We start from the raw sequence: 17,334 nt of genomic DNA on the forward strand, positions 1-17,334 counted from the left end.
AAATTTTCTACAGATATAAAATTTTGAAAAATTTTCTATAGAAATAAAATTTTGACTAACTTTTCTATAGAAATAAAATTTGGAAAAAAATTTCTATAGAAATAACATTTTGAAAAAATTGTCTATAGAAATAAAATTTTGACAAACTTTTCGATTGAAATAAAATTTTGACAAAATAAATAAAATTTTGACCAAATTTTCTATAGAAATAAAATTTTGAAAAATTTTGCTACTTCAATAAAATTTTGACAAAATATTCTATAGAAAACACTTTTGAAAACAAAAATACTGGAATCCTTGTTAAAATTAAGAATACATTTTTTACTTTAAAGTCTTTATGATACTAACAGAGACATTTGTTAAATTTTAATTTAACTTAATTAATATTTTGTAAAAAAAAAAACAATAATTGTTTCGTCCCAATTAAATTTTCAATTAAAGTGAGTATTAAGTTCGAGTTTAGCCGCTAAAATCGTCATTTTTTCACTAAAGTGAAAACTAAATCAGTAAAAAATGCATAAAATTTTACACAGTTTTTTGCAGATTTCATAATAACTTGATGGGGAATAGCCGAAAGCAAATTTTCATAAAGTTTGTATTCCTTAAAATGGATTATTAAAGAAAAGTAATCGTGAAAAAATTACGATTTTAGCGTCTAAACTCGAACTTAATACCCACCTTAAAGGTGGGTATTAAGTTCGAGTTTAACCGCTAAATATATATATAAATATTTTCATCATTTCCCCAAAATAACTCCAAAAACATTCTTATATGTGCCTATCGTCTGATAAGTAGGGGACCAGGATATCCCAAGAAAAGAATGCTAATGTATGCAATATTTACATCATCTTGTCAACAGTCAGTAAATAAAATCAAATAATATTTACCATTGTGTGAGTGTGTGTGTACACAAAGAGCGTCCGTTGCATAGGCAAATTCACATAATGTTGTCATAGATGCATTGCAAAGCATATGGGGGAACGCGAATGAGAGATAACAGTGCACTTAGAAGACCTTTCGGTAATTATGCTGTTAAACAAACAATGACAGGGGTGAGTAACAGTGAATCATTTCCAAGAATGTGATTGGCCTATACGAATTGCGGAAGTAAAATGAGTGGTCTCAGCAGTAAAATGTTAACAGCGATAGCTTTCTTTAAAACATTAGAGAGATATGTGGGAATGTACTAATGTTACCACAATGTAATGTTATAAATATGTTCCGTACATTGGTACACCAAAAGAAAAAAACTAGGAAAGTAATTGTATTATGAGAGAAATAAGTTAATACTTTTTTTTAAAGAAAATTTCATATTTTGAAGGACAAAAATTGGACTTCAAAATTGTAAAAGTGTATTTTCGCAATTTAAGAATGTTTACTCGTAGTTAAATTTTGCTTTTAGGAGAAGACTAAAAAAAAAATGTTGACCTATATATAAAAACAGTATGTAACATTAATTTTAGAACTGGCAATTGATACTACATTAAGGTTAGTTATTTAAAATAACGAAATTTTAATTAAAATGAATGGCCTTCATTTTTGCTTTAAATATATTTTTCTTTATATTTTTGATTCGAATCTTTGACATTTTGGGTAACTTCGTTGTAGTGATGCCAAGTTTCCTTTAAGGAAATCCCTTTTTGACTTATAGAAATAGTCTTTAAAGTAGCTGAGAAATTGATTATTTGTATTAAGGAGAAATATATGGCCGTAAGTTCAACCAGGCCGAACCTTATATCACTTCCCCAATAGATTGCCTCAAAGTTCTACGAACTACGACTGTCATCCAGAATCGAATTACTTGGGTTGTGGTTACGCTGTCAGGGTATCTTAAAACTTCTTGGTATGGTCTTCTAAATTGAGTTCTTGATCGGTTTATATAGAGGAGTCTATAAATAATTATAGACCGATTTGAATGAATATTCGTACGGTAGTTAAAAAAAACCAAAACTTCAACACAATCCGATGAAATTTCTTCCTCAAAAATCTGGGGATCTATTTATATGGGGCTATATTTTTATAAGGTTCTATAACTAATACCACATACCAAATTTCAACGGAATCAGATGAAATTAGCTTCTCCAAGAGGGTCTGTAAGCCATGTATTGTGGTTGGTTTATATGGGGGCTATATAGAATTATAGACTGATATGGACCAATTTTTGCATGGTTTTTATATACTAGCACCCCAGCATAAAAAATTGGAAGTTGTTCTAAAGACACAACTTTAAAAGTACTTCCAAAATAGTCCTCCCACAGATGTTTCTTAGTTCAACTACACAGAAAGTTCTTTTGATTCAATGTTTTATAACTCTTTTTTTTATACCCACCACCATAGAATGGTGACGGGGGTATAATAAGTTTGTCATTCCGTTTGTAACACATCGAAATATCGATTTCCGACTATATAAAGTATATATATTCTTGATCAGGGAGAAATTCTTAGACTACACGTAAAAAAATAATTCTTTCCTCCCAAACGAAATTTTAGACAAACAAAGTACGTTTCTCATTTGCTTTTCGTTGAAAGGAAGTTTATTTGGAAGAAAAGTTTATACTTTTTGTGATAAACGTTTATTCTTTTCCAGGATGTAAAAACAATTTCATAAAGACTACCTCAAAAAATTTTTTTTTCTAGCTAATTGCATTTTCCCTCACATCATTCTCACTTCCACGAAGTTTTTTAGTTATTAGCACCTTTTTCTGTAATACAAACAATGTAGAAGAAATTATACGATTTTATAAGTTTTACATTTTTTTTTACCTTTCGCCTGAACGGAGAATCGAACCGCGGACCATGCAATTTGTAAGCCAACACACTATCCACTGAGCTATGTAGCCGTTATTGTCACCAATAGACAATTACCCATATAAGTTATATTTATATAGCATAGCTTGCGGCGCCCACGAGCCGATTAAACAAAGTTTATTTAACAGAAAAGTACATTTAGTTGGCACCGTGGAGCAGTGGTTGCTACGTCCGACTTGCATGCCAAGGGTCGTGGGTTCGATCCCTGCTTCGACCACAGTTTTTTTTGTTTTTTTTTATTTACATATATTCCAGATATGGTCGGAAGATCCCGAAAAAATGTTCAACTTTACATTCTACTATATTAAATTTTTACTATGAACTGTAAAATGTGTCTTATTAAAAACCTAAAGTCAGAAAAGAACAGTGTTTGATATAAACGAAATGGACTGTGTTGTTGGTTCAAAAATAACTTTTTTTATCAACGTTTTCGGTACACGTTTTCCAAACGTTTTTTTTCTTTGCGTGTATATGACCATGTCCGTCTGTCTGTCTGGCTGTCTGTTGTAATCACGCTACAGTCTTCAATAATGAAGCAATCGTGCTGAAATTTTGCACAAACTCGTCTTTTGTCTGCAGGCAAGTCAAGTTCGAAGATGGGCTATATCGGTCAAGGTTTTGATACAGTCCCCATATAAACCGACCTCCCGATTTGGGGTCTTGGGCTTATAGAAATCGTAGTTTTTATCCAATTTGCCTGAAATTTTAAATCTAGAGGTATTTTATGACCGTAAAGAGGTGTGCCAAAAATGGTGACTATCGGTCCATGTTTTGCTATAGCCCCCATATAGACCGATCTCCCGATTTTACTTCTTGGGCTTTTATACAATTTGCCTGAAATTGGAAATCGAGAGATATTTTCGGGCCATAAAAAGGTGTGCTGAAAACGGTGAGTATCGGTCCGTATTTTAGTATAGCCCCCATAAGAACGATTTCCCAATTTAACTCCTTAGGTTTCTAGAAACCATAGTTTTTATCCGATTTGCCTGAAATTGTAAATATTCTGGTATTTAAGGCTCACAAAAACGTGTATCGGATTAAGTTTTTATCGGTAATGCCTCCATATACACCGATTTCACTTCTTGAGAGTATAGAAGGCGCACTGATCATGAAAATTGATTGAAACTCAATGTAAAATTTCCAGATTTTATTTCTCGGGTGAAAATCTACATATTTCACATTTCAAATCAAGACGTTATTTTATAATTTTCTTGCACACTTACAAGAGATGTTAATGATTCCTCTAAAAGTCAAACAAAAATGGTTCTTATAAATCCAGAATCTGATATAGTCTTCATTGGTAAAATCTTTAAATATATCTTCGTGAAGTGTACTGGTTGAACTGCTTTGCTTGATCTGTCCTCAAACTCTCTGAAATTTCAAAGGAAACTCTAATATTTGATTCATGGTGGTGGGTGTTTAAGATTCGGCCCGGCCGAACTTACTGCTGTATATGCTTGTTTTTAAATTTTTTGGGGTAATTTTAACTGTTTTTGTTCCTATTAGGTTAAAGACAGAGTAAGAAAGAAAATTCTACCAAAAAAACTACCAAACAAAAAATCTTCTATGGAAAATTTTGTCAAAATTTTATTTCTATAAAAATTTTTGTCAAAAATTTATTTCTATAAAAATTTTTGTCAAAATTTTATTTCTATAGAAAATTTTATCAAAATTGTATTTTTTATGGAAAATTTTGTCAAAATTTTATTTCTATAGAAAATTTTGTCAAAATTTTATTTCTATAGAAAATTTTGTCAAAAATTTATTTCTTTAGAAAATTTTGTTAAAATTTTATTTTATACAGTAATTTTTTTTTAATTTTACTTTGCAAAAATTTTATTTCTATAGAAAATTTTGTTAAAAATTTTATATCTATAGAACATTTTGTCAAGATTTTATTTCCATAGGAAATTGTATTTCTATAGAAAGTTTTGTCAAAAATTTTATTTCTATAGAAAATTTTGCCAAAAATTTTATTTCTATAGAAAATTTTGCCAAAAATTTTATTTCTATAGAAAATTTTTACAAAATTTTATATCAATAACAAATTCTTAAGAGAAGGTCAAAAAGGTTGGCTTCAAGTAAACATCTAGTGAATTTTTCTTTGTATATTATTGTTAATTTATATGTTATTATATTATTTATTACGTATTTAAAGGTTATTTTTAGAAATTATATTATGTATTATTATTGTATTTCCATGTTACCAATTTTAATATTGTATAGTTTTTATATATTTTTTTTTTTTGTGTGTATAATAATTCCTAACAGGCGTTCGAAGTCCTAAACATTGGCCAACACTGTTAGATAAGACAAATAGGGGATATGTACATAATTTCCAATATTTCACACAACATACCACTTGGTTAAAATTTAATAGGCAGGCGACTGTTAATAGCTGCTAACATTTTCTTATGAACTTCAATCATTTTACAGTGCTGCTGTTAAGGCAAATATGTTACAGTGTAGTTAACTATCTAACTGGATGTTGTTATCGGTTGCTGTTTATGTGAAGTTAGCAGAATCATGTTTTATACTTTGTATATTAACTGCCTGTGTGATGGGGCGGCCTGCATATGTTGCTGCTTAATGTGCTGCTCTTGCCTATCTTGTGGTAAATGTTCTATGAAAGTGTTGTTTGCCTAATGTAAATGTGTAACATGCAAACACACCAATAGCCATACGAAAAATATACTTGATACGACGATGGGTTTGCATATACGATTTGTGTTGAATGGATGGATTCGTTCGTTCGTTTCGTTGGGGATTCGTTAAAGTACTCGTTCGTCTTTGGCAGGCTTGTTAAGTGCACACACTTTACTCACACTGAATATGTTGCTGGGGTATTTTTTTATGTTTGTACTGTTAATGCAACATTTGGTCGAATGATGATGCTAATGCGGTTAAAATGTGTTCTGCTAGCATCGACGTTGTTGCTGTCATTACTGCAGGCAGAGCTTTTGCAAAGATTACTGAATAATGCCGACAGCTATGTTAAGGCTTGCTTCACATATATTTATTTTCTCATTGATAGGCTGTGGTTTATGCTGTAATAACGGGGGTTTAGTGTTCTTATTTAAGTGAGTAATGTTTGTTTTTTGTTTTTGGTGTTGTGCTCTTCCAGATGTCTGTGCCTGACGCAAACGGCGATAGATGACGTTTGCGTTGATGTCTGCGCAGTGTCTGTTTTGCGCCCAAGTATTTAGATTTGTTTTTCCCGCAATTTCAGTTCGGATTTGCGCACGATAACGTTAAGACGAGCTTTGTTGCTTAGCGAAAAGAAAAGCTAAATAAATAAACAAACATAAAAAATAATATAAAACGGAAATAAATTGAAGAAGAGAACAACAACTCCTTGACCTAGTGTTCGTGTGTGAACGGAGGCAATTTCGTCCAACAATAAAAAGAAAAAAAAAAAACGAAAAGAAAGTGATCATTGTTGTCATTGTGTATTGTCTGAAAGGAATTGTTCTAGATTTTATTTATTAATAAAAAAATTAAAAAAAAAAACAAATATTGTAAGAAATAATTAGTGCAATAATTACGAAGAAATTAAAAAAAAAATAAACTAAAATAATATAAATAGTTATACGCTTTAGAAAAAAAATTAATACACATTCTTTAACAACAAATCTAGAAAGTTTAAACTTAGAAAAAGGTAAGAAGTGCAATATTGAAGTTTCTTTAATAAAATGTAAAATTTATTGGCAACCAATACTATCAAGGACTAATTTGAAAATAAAATCAATTTGGAACAATTGGATTGTGAATGCAGGCCTAATTTTTAGGATTTAAAAAATGTGTAGGATTTTAAGAATTACATTCTGGAATAGTAAACATTTAAATTTTTGTGCTAGTTAAAAATTGAATTAATTTTATTTAAATGTGCAATGGTTCTCTTAAGGATTTTGGTATTGATTCCGAGCCAAAGATGCCGCTTCTTGAAAATAAAGACATTTTATTGGAGGATTTAAGTCTAGGCTCACAGTATTATGACTTTAGCGGAGGCACGAACAGTTCAAATATTGCTGTTCTAAAACTAGTGAAAAATAAAAGATTATAAACTTTCTTTAAACTAAAATGTCTTTATTTGAAAAAATCATTAATATTGTGTCTTGTCCTAAATTTATATTTTTCAAGTAACATTTGGGTATTTTGGAATACCCCTTCCCCCCAAAAAAAAAAAAAATCTCAAAATTTTATCTCTATAAAAAATTTTGTCAACATTTTATTTCAATCGAAAATGTTGTCAAAATTTTATTTCTAAAGAAATTTTTGTCTATAGATTTTTTTTTAATTTATATTTTTCAAGTAACATTTGGGTATTTTGGAATCCCCTCCCCCCAAAAAAAAAAGATCTCAAAATTTTATCTCTGTAAAAAATTTTGTCAAAATTTTATTTCAATCGAAAATCTTGTTAAAATTTTATTTCTAAAGAAATTTTTGTCTGTAGAAAATTTTTTTATTTATAAAGAAAATTTTATTTCAATAGAAAATTTTGTAAAATTTTTTTCTAAGGAAAATTTTGTCAAAATTTTATTTTATTAGAAAATTTTATGAAAATTTTATTTCTACAGAAAATGTTGTCAAAATTTTATTTCTATAAAAAATTTTGTCAAAATTGTATTTCCACAAAAATTTTTTTCCAAATTTTATTTCTATAGAAAATTGTGTCAAGTTTTTATTTCTATAGAAAATTTTGTCAAAATTTTAATTCTATAGCAAATTTTCTCTAAATTTTATTTCTGTAGAAAATTTTGTCCAAAATTCTATAGAAAATTTTATCAAAATTTTATTTCTATAGAAAATTTTGTTAAAACTATATTTCTATACAAAATTTTGTCAAAATTTTATTTCTACAGAAAATTTTGTCAAAATTTTATTTCTTTACAAAATTTTGTCAAAATTTTATTTCTCGAGAAAATTCAGTCAAAATTTTATTTCTATAAAAAATGTTGTCAAAATTTTATTTCTATAGAAAATTTTGTCAAAATTGTATTTCTATAGAAAATTTTGTCAAAATTGTATTTCTATAGAAAACTTCGTCAAAATTGTATTTCTATACAAAATTTTGTTAAAATTTTATTTTTATAGAAAAATTTGTCAAAATTTTATTTCTATAGAGCTATATTTAAATCTGAACTGATTTCAATCAAATTTGACATGCTTATCCACAACAAATCGGAAAAACATATATATGAGAGTTATATACATATACATGGGAGCTAAACCGATTTCATCCTAATTTGGCATGCATATCTCCCTTTGCAAAGTTTCACGTAAATCAGAGTAAAACATTGGCCTCCGTGGTTATATGAGTCGGACGAAAGATATATATGGGAGCTATATCTACATTTGATCCGATTTCTGCCAAAATCAATAGGGTTCTATTCTGACCCAAAATAGATATTTGTGCTAAGTTTGATGTTGGTTGGTCCAAGACAGCTACCACGACTTTGATTACACCCAGAGAAGAACTATGATCACTTCAAACATGTTTCAACAGCACCATGTTACTTTTTCACGGCGACCATGTAGGTTAGGTTAGGTTAGGTGGCAGCCCGATGTATCAGGCTCACTTAGACTATTCAGTCCATTGTGATACCACATTGGTGAACTTCTCTCTTATCACTGAGTGCCCGATTCCATGTTAAGCTCAATGACAAGGGACCTCCTTTTTATAGCTGAGTCCGAACGGATTTCTACATTACAGTCAAACCACTTAGAGAAGCTTTGAAACCCTCAGAAATGTCACCAGCATAGTGAGGTGGGATAATCCACCGCTGAAAAACTTTTTGGTGTTCGGTCGAAGCAGGAATCGAACCCACGACCTTGTGTATGCAAGGCGGGCATGCTAACCATTGCACCACGGTGGCTCCCACCGACGACCATGTAACCACGGCGACCATGTAACATTTTGTTTGCAAAAATATTCTTTTCTATTTAGACACACATAACATGCTTTCCGAAATCAGATATATTATTTCCGATAAAATAACATGGTTTCGACAAACATGTTACATGTTTTCCGTGAAAAAGTAACATTGTGCTCTTGAAACATGGTTGGGGTGATAATATTCCTTTTCTGCGTGTACACAAATGTGTTCACAGACATACAGACATGGTCATGGATCGGCTCAGGGGCACGGTTGCCACCATTGGTAGAATTCTACCACAAATGGTAGATTTTTTACTGTTTAGTGGATTGGTAGAATTCTTGATGTTTTGGTAGATTTCGAAATAAAATTTTAACAAAATTTTCTATCGAAAAAAATGTTGACAAAATTTTCTATAGAAATAAAATATTGACAAAATTTTCAACAGAAATAACATTTTGACATAATTTATATAGAAATATAAATTTGATAAAATTTTCGATAGAAATAAAATTTTCTATAGAAATAAAAATTTAACAAAATTTTCTATCGAAAAAAATGTTGACAACATTTTCTATAGAAATAAAATTTTGACAAAATTTTATATGGAAATAACATTTTGCCCAAAAATAAAATTTTGACAAAATTTCTAATGGAAATAAAATGTTCAAAAATATTTCTATAAAAATAAAATTTTGACAAAATTTTTTATAAAAATACAATTTTAACAAATTTTTCTATGGAAATAAAATTTTGAAAAAATTTTCTGTAGAAATTAAATTTTGACAAAATTTTATATAGAAATATAAATTTGATCTAATGTTCTATCGAAATAAAATTTTAACAAAATTTTCTATCGAAATAAAATTTTAACAAAATTTTCTATCGAAATAAAATTTTGACAAAATTTTCTATAGAAGTAAAATTTTGACAAAATTTTATATGGAAATAACATTTTGCCCAAAAATAAAATTTTGACAAAATTTCTAATGGAAATAAAATGTTCAAAAATGTTTCTATAGAAATAAAATTTTGACAAAATTTTTAATAGAAACACAATTTTAACAAATTTTTCTATGGAAATAAAATTTTGACAAAAAAAATGATTGACAAAATTTTCTGTAGAAATAAAATTTTGACAAAATTTTTTATACAAATACAATTTTGACATTTTTTATAGAAATAAAATTTTTAAAAATTTTTCATAGAAATAAAATTTTTAAAAAATTTGTATAGAAATAAAAATTTTAAAAAATTTATATAGAAAAAAAATTTTGACAAATTTTTCTATAGGAATAAAATTTTGACAAAATTATATCTAGGAAAAAAAATGTTGGCAAAATTTTCCATAGAAATAAAACAAAATAAGTTTTTTTTTTATTTGGTAGTTTGTTGGTAAAATTTTCTTCAAATTGTAGTAGATTATATTTGGCTCGAGTAACCACCGTGCTCAGGGACCAACCCTGAGTATTATTGCCAAAGATGACATGTCTATCTCGTTTCCTTTTGGAAGTTGCGAATATATGCACTAACTTATAATACCCTCTGGCCCAGGCTATACAAATTATAATTAGATCCTCTACCATGTTTAGCTTCAGACATTTTTTTAAAAACAATTAAAATTAGCCCAGCCAGATCTATTCTAAAGGCTGCGGGAAGGTTCATTCGCCCGAACTGAAACATGTACAGTCAGGCGTGAATTAAAATTTTAATTGGAAAAATTTTTGCGTTTTTCTCCTATAATTTTGTTTGTTTTTGTCAGTTTACTTAATGAGTTCTAAAATATTGTTCAATTTTCAAATTTACCAAATATGAAAATATAAAAAAAATGAATTTTGGAAATCTTTGCCACATTCAAAAACTTTCGGCTACATCGTTTATGGTAATTAAATTGCCATTGTAGCAATTAATTCTATGCCTAATTCTTCTACAGCTTTTCTCATAACATCAATTAAAACTAATGAATTTGTGTTAACAAATTTTCCCTAAAAAAACAACAAAAAAACCAAATTATAAAAACCATTTAATTTACGCATCATTACGAAATAGGAGGCACTCCCAGATTTCTATGTTGTGTTTTTGCAAAGTTGTGAACTTCCCCTGTGAAGAGTTTGCCTCCCCCAAAAATAAATTGTTCTAAATTTCAATTAATTATTTAATTGTATGCATTGTTTTGCATTGCCTTTTTTGTAGAATGCCTTTAGTTGTTTTCCCTAAATAGATGTAAGAGCATTTTAAGAACAAAAACGATTAATTATAAAATAATAGACACTATGCTAGCGAAAAATGGGCTATTGTACATCCAAAGCAATTTTCTACCAAATTTTGGACAATACACTGGGAAAAAATATTGACATAATATTGACTATTATGTTACCGAAATTTTAGGATATGCCATTTACTCAATATTGAGAACAAGTTTTTTTAATAAGGATATTTTCCCGATTATATTCGCAAATTTATTAGACGGTCAATGAAACGAGAGGGGAGCGGTCATTGCCGCTACGAAGGCCCACACCATTACCATCGGCGCTTGAGTTCTGGTGACTAAGCGAGGCTATAAATTTTCCGGTGATCTTTGCGGCTAGTAAATCATTTTGTTTGTTCACAAACTGCTATAGAAATAAAATTTGGACAACATTTTCTATAGCAATAAAATTTTGACAACATTTTCTAAAAATACAATTTTAACAAAATTTCCCATAGAAATAGAATTTTGACAAATTTTCTATAGAAATAGAATTTTGACAAATTTTCTATAGAAATAAAATTTTGACAAAATTTTCTATAGCAATAAAATTTTGACAAAATTTTCTATAGAAACAACATTTTGACAAAATTTTCTATAGAAATAAAATGTTGACAAAATTTTCTATAGAAATAAAATTTTGATAAAATTTTCTATAGAAATAAAATTTTGACAAAATTTTGTAAAGATATAAAATTTTGACAAAATTTTCTAAAGAAATAAAATTTTGACAAAATTTTCTATGGAAATAAAATTTTCTATAGAAATAAAATTTGGACAAAATTTTGTATAGAAATATAGTTTTAATAAAATTTTCTATAGAAATAAAATGTTGATAAAATTTTCTATAGAATTTTGGACAAAATTTTCTACAGAAATAAAATTTTGAGAAAATTTGCTATAGAAATAAAATTTTGACTTTTTATAGAAATAAAGTCTTGACAAAATTTCTTTTAAAACTAAAATTTTGACAAATTTTTCTATAGAAATAAAATTTTGACAAAATTTTCTATAGAAATAAAATATTGAAAAAATTTTCCTTAAAATAAAATATAAATTGAACTTTGATAAAATGTTCTATAGAAATAAAATGTTGACAAAATTTTGTAAGGAAATAAAATTTTGACAAAATTTTCTATAGAAATAACATTTTGACAAAATTTTCTATAGAAATAAAATTTTGACAAAATTTTCTAAAGAAATAAAATTTTTCAAAATTTTCTATAGAAATACAATTTCGGCAAGATTTTCGATAGAAATACAATTTTGACAAAATTTTCTATAGAAATAAAATTTTGGCAAAATTTTCTATAGAAATACAATTTTGGCAAAATTTTCTATAGAAATAAAATTTTGACAAAATTTTCTATAGAAATAAAATGTTTACAAAATTTTCTATAGAAATAAAATGTTTACAACATTTTCTAGAGAATTGAAATTTTGACAAAATTTTCTATAGAAATAAAAACCTGACAAAACTTTTTATAGAAATAAAATTTTAACAACATTTTTTATAAAACTAAAAGTTTGACAAAATTTTCTATAGAAATAAAATATTTAAAAAATTTTCCATAAATTAAAATATAAATAAAACTTTGATAACATTTTCTATAGAAAAAAATTTTTTTTCTATAGAAATAAAATTTTGGCAAAATTTTGTATAGAAATATAATTTTGGCAAAATTTTCTATAGAAATAAAATTTTTACAAAATTTTCTATAGAAATACAATTTTGACAAGATTTTCTATGGAAATACAATTTTGGCAAAATTTTCTATAGAAATAAAATTTTGACAAAATTTTCTATAAAAAAAAAGTTTACAACATTTTCTAGAGAATTAAAATGTTCTATAGAAATAAAATATTTACAAAATTTTCTATAAAAATAAAGTTTGGACAAAATTTTCTATAGAAATAAAAACCTGACAAAACTTTTTATAGAAATAAAATTTTAACAAAATTTTTTATAAAACTAAAAGTTTGAAAAAATTTTCTATAGAAATAAAATATTTAAAAAAATTTTCCATAAAATAAAATATTAATAAAACTTTGATAACATTTTCTATAGAAAAAAAATTTTTCTATAGAAATAAAATTTTGGCAAAATTTTGTATAGAAATATAATTTTGGCAAAATTGTCTATAGAAATAAAATTTTGACAAAATTTTCTATAGAAATACAATTTTGACAACATTTTCTATGGAAGTACAATTTTGGCAAAATTTTCTTTAGAAATAAAATTTTGACAAAATTTTCTATAGAAAGAAAATGTTTACAACATTTTCTAGAGAATTAAAGTTTTGACAAAATTTTCTATAGAATTAAAATTTTTACAAAATTTTCTATAGAAATAAAATTTTGACAAAAATTTCTATAGAAATAAAAATCTGACAAAACTTTTTATAGAAATAAAATTTTAACAAAATTTTTTATAAAACTAAAATGTTGACAAAATATTCTATAGAAATAAAATATTTAACAAATTTTCCATAAAATAAAATATAAATAAAACTTTGATAGCAAAAAAAAATTCTATAGAAATAAAATTTTGGCAAGATTTTCTATAGAAATACAATTTTGGCAAAACTTTCTATGGAAATAAAAATTTGGCAAAATTTTCTATAGAAATAAAATTTTGAAAAAAAATTTCTATAAAAATAAAATGTTTACAACATCTAGCAGAGAATTAAAATTTGGACAACATTTTCTATAGAAATAAAATTTTGACAACATTTTGTATAGAAATAAAATATTGACAAAATATTCTATAGAAATACAATTTTGACAAGATTTCGTATAGAAATACAATTTTGGCATAATTTTGTATAGAAATAAAATTTTGGCAAAATTTTCTATAGAAATACAATTTTGGGAAGATTTTCTATAGAAATACAATTTTGGCAAAATTTTTTATAGAAATACAATTTCGGCAAAATTTTCTATAGAAATATAATTTGGACAAGATTTTCTATAGAAATACAATTTTGAAAAAATTTTCTATAGAAATAAAATTTTGACAAAATTTTCTATAGAAATAAAATTTTGAAAAAATTTTCTATAGAAATAAAATGTTTACAACATTTCCTAGAGAATTGAAATTTTGACAAAATTTTCTATAGAAATAAAATATTTAAAAAATTTTCCATAAAATAAAATATGAATAAAACTTTTATAACATTTTCTATAAAAAAAAAATTCTATAGAAATAACATTTTGGCAAAATTTTTTATAGAAATATAATTTTGGCAAAATTTTCTATAGAAATAAAATTTTGACAAAATCTTCTATAGAAATAAAATTTTGAAAAAATTTTCTATAGAAAGAAATGTTTACAGTATTTCCTTGAGAATTAAAATTTTCACAAAATTTTCTATAGAAATAAAATTTTGACAAAATTTTCTATAGAAATAAAATATTGAAAAAGTTTTTCATAAAATAAAATATAAATAAAACTTTGATAAAATGTTTTATAGAAATAAAATTTGGCAAAATTTTCTATAGAAATAAAATTGTGACAAAACTTTCAGTAGAAATAAAATTTTGACAAAATTTTCTCTAGAAATAAAATTTTGACAAAATTTTGTAAAGAAATAAAATTTTGACAAAATTTTCTAAAGACATACAATTTTGACAAAATTTTCCATTGAAATAAAATTTTGACAAAATTTTGTATAGAAATATAGTTTTAACAAAATTTTCTATAGAAATAAAATTTTGATAAAATTTTCTATAGAATTTTTGACAAAATTTTCTACAGAAATAAAATTTTGAGACAATTTGATATAGAATTACAATTTTGACAATATTTTCTATAGAAATAAAAACTTGACAATATTTTCTATAGAAATAAAATTTTGACAAAACTTTTTATAGAAATAAAATTGTGACAAAATTTTCTGTAGAAATAAAATGTTGCCAAAATTTTCTATATCAATAAAATCGTGACAAAATTTTCTATAGAAATAAAACTTTGACAAAATTTTGTAAAGAGATAAAATTTTAACAAAATTTTCATAGAAGTAAAAATTTGCAAAAAAAACATTAAGAAATAAGATTTTGACAAAATTTTCTAAAGAAATAAAATTTTGACAAAACTTTCTATAGAAATAAAATTGTAGCAAAATTTTCTATAGGAATAAAATGTTGACAATATTGTGCTATAGAAATAAAAATTGGTACAGTTTCGTGTCACCTACCCTGTATATTATCATGAGGTTATGCCATCGCCCTTGCAAAGGGCTTACTCACTATTTTTTTCCATTAGCATTTTCAAGTTCATATTACTCAGATTTTGGTTTACACAAGACATACATGGCACTGTGGTTTATCTAAAATAGAAGAAATTCTGCAAATGATTTGGACAGCTTCATAGGCCGTATTTATGACCTAAATTTAGTTTTGTTTCTATGTGTGACAATGATTTCAAGTTCAAAATACTCACAAGGCAAAAATGTTAGATTCTATTTAACCCATTACACACCAAGACCATTTAAAATAAAAAAATAAATAATTCATTTATACATTTACACTTAACTTCAGTTAAAAATATAAAAAACGATTATTATTTATTTTATTTTTATGAATATTTTTAAAGAGAGATTCCGTAAGTTTTAAGACAATATTAATATTAACAAGTATAAACGGCCGTAAGTTCGGCCAGGCCGAATCTTATGTACCCTCCACCATGGATTGCGTCAATCGAATTACTTGGGTTGTGGTATCTTAATTCGTTTTCTAAATTGTGTGTTAGTCCATACGTGGTATACATTAGACAAGAAAAGTATGTGTAGGTAAGTCTACAAATAATTACGAATCGATATGGACTTTTGCACGGTACGTAGGGAGCCAGAATTGCAATATGGGGGTCGCTTATATGGGGGCTATATACAATTATTGATATGGACCAATTTTTCTGTGATTGGGGATCGATTAATCTGAGGGCTATATATAACTATAGACCGATATGGACCTAGTTAGGCATGGTTGTTAACGGCCATATACTAGCACAATGTACCAAATTTCAACTAACTCGGATGAAATTTGCTCCTCCAAGAGGCTCCAAAACCAAATCTCGGGATCGGTTTATATGGGGGCTATATATGATTATGGACTGATATGGACCACTTTTGGCATGGTTCTTAAATATCATATACTACCACCACGTACAACATTTCAACCAGATCGGATGAATTTTGCTTCTCCAAAAGGCACCGGAGGTCAAATCTGGGGATCGGTTTATATGGGTGCTATATATATGGGAAGAATTTTGCTCTTCCAAGGGGCTCTGGAGGTCAAATCGGGGGATCGGTTTATATGGGGGCTATATATAAGTATGCACCGATTTCGACCAATTTTTGCATAGGTGTTTGAGGCCATATATTAACACCACGTACCAAATATCAACTGAATCAGATGAGTTTTGGTCTTCGAAGAGGCTCCGGAGGTCAAATCTGGTGATCGGTTTATATGGGGGCTATATATAATTATGGGCCGATGTGGACCAATTTTTGCATGGTTGTTAGAGACCATATACTAACACCATGTACCAAATTTCAGCCGGATCGGATGAAATTTGCCAAATCGGGGGATCGGTTTATATGGGGGCTATACGTAAAAGTGGACCGATATGGTCCATTTGCAATACCATCCGACCTACATAAATAACAACTACTTGTGCCAAGTTTCAAGTCGATAGCTTGTTTCGTTCGGAAGCTAGCGTGATTTCAACAGACGGACGGACGGACGGACATGCTCAGATCGACTCAGAATTTCACCACGACCCAGAATATATATACTTTATGGGGTCTTAGAACAATATTTCGATGTATTACAAACGGAATGACAAAGTTAATATACCCCCCATCCTATGGTGGAGGGTATAAAAATTTTGCAAAATTTTTTTAAAAAAAATTTTTTTAATTTTGTTTTTATAATTTTTGCAATCGAATGCTTTAAAAGAATTTTTACACAATTTCTTTTTCACAAGATTTTATTATAATTTAACCTGGTGTATGGTGCAACAGATGCTGGTGTCTATTGTGGCATGATTTTCTCTCTCCCCCAATTTCTGAAGTTCATTTTTATTTGTTTATGTTGTCGAAAAACTAAAATAAAAAATGTGAAGTTTGTTATGCATTCAGCTTCCGATTTCCGATAACTGAATCGTGATATATCATGTTAATATTTGTTTATTTTATAATTTTGGTATCAATTTGATTTTTGTTTAATATCTGGCCAATATGTCAAGGCCATATTTCGATATTTGACTATTGGTCAGTGGATCAGAAGATTTGATTATTGTTTATAAAAAATGGGGAAACATTTGTTTCCTCCTTTAGCAGTTGGCTGATTTTCATATTGAAATTTCATTCATTCATCATCATTTCTTGCAGTTTCTTATAA

At 27.0% G+C, this 17,334-nt stretch overlaps 1 protein-coding gene across 1 annotated transcript in view; it reads left to right on the plus strand.

Moving 5' to 3' along the window:
- The first annotated feature begins 6,038 nt into the window (after positions 1 to 6,038).
- The window catches only part of loh (thrombospondin type 1 domain containing lonely heart), a 270,439-nt gene continuing 259,143 nt past the window's right edge, over positions 6,039 to 17,334 (plus strand). Inside the window, exon 1 of the mRNA XM_075293524.1 lies at positions 6,039 to 6,466. The gene's annotated coding sequence lies outside the window, so the exon portion shown is untranslated. The remainder of the gene's footprint in view (positions 6,467 to 17,334) is intronic.

Source organism: Haematobia irritans, chromosome 2, assembly GCF_050003625.1.
Source record: "Haematobia irritans isolate KBUSLIRL chromosome 2, ASM5000362v1, whole genome shotgun sequence".
In the NCBI taxonomy this organism is placed as follows: domain Eukaryota; kingdom Metazoa; phylum Arthropoda; class Insecta; order Diptera; family Muscidae; genus Haematobia; species Haematobia irritans.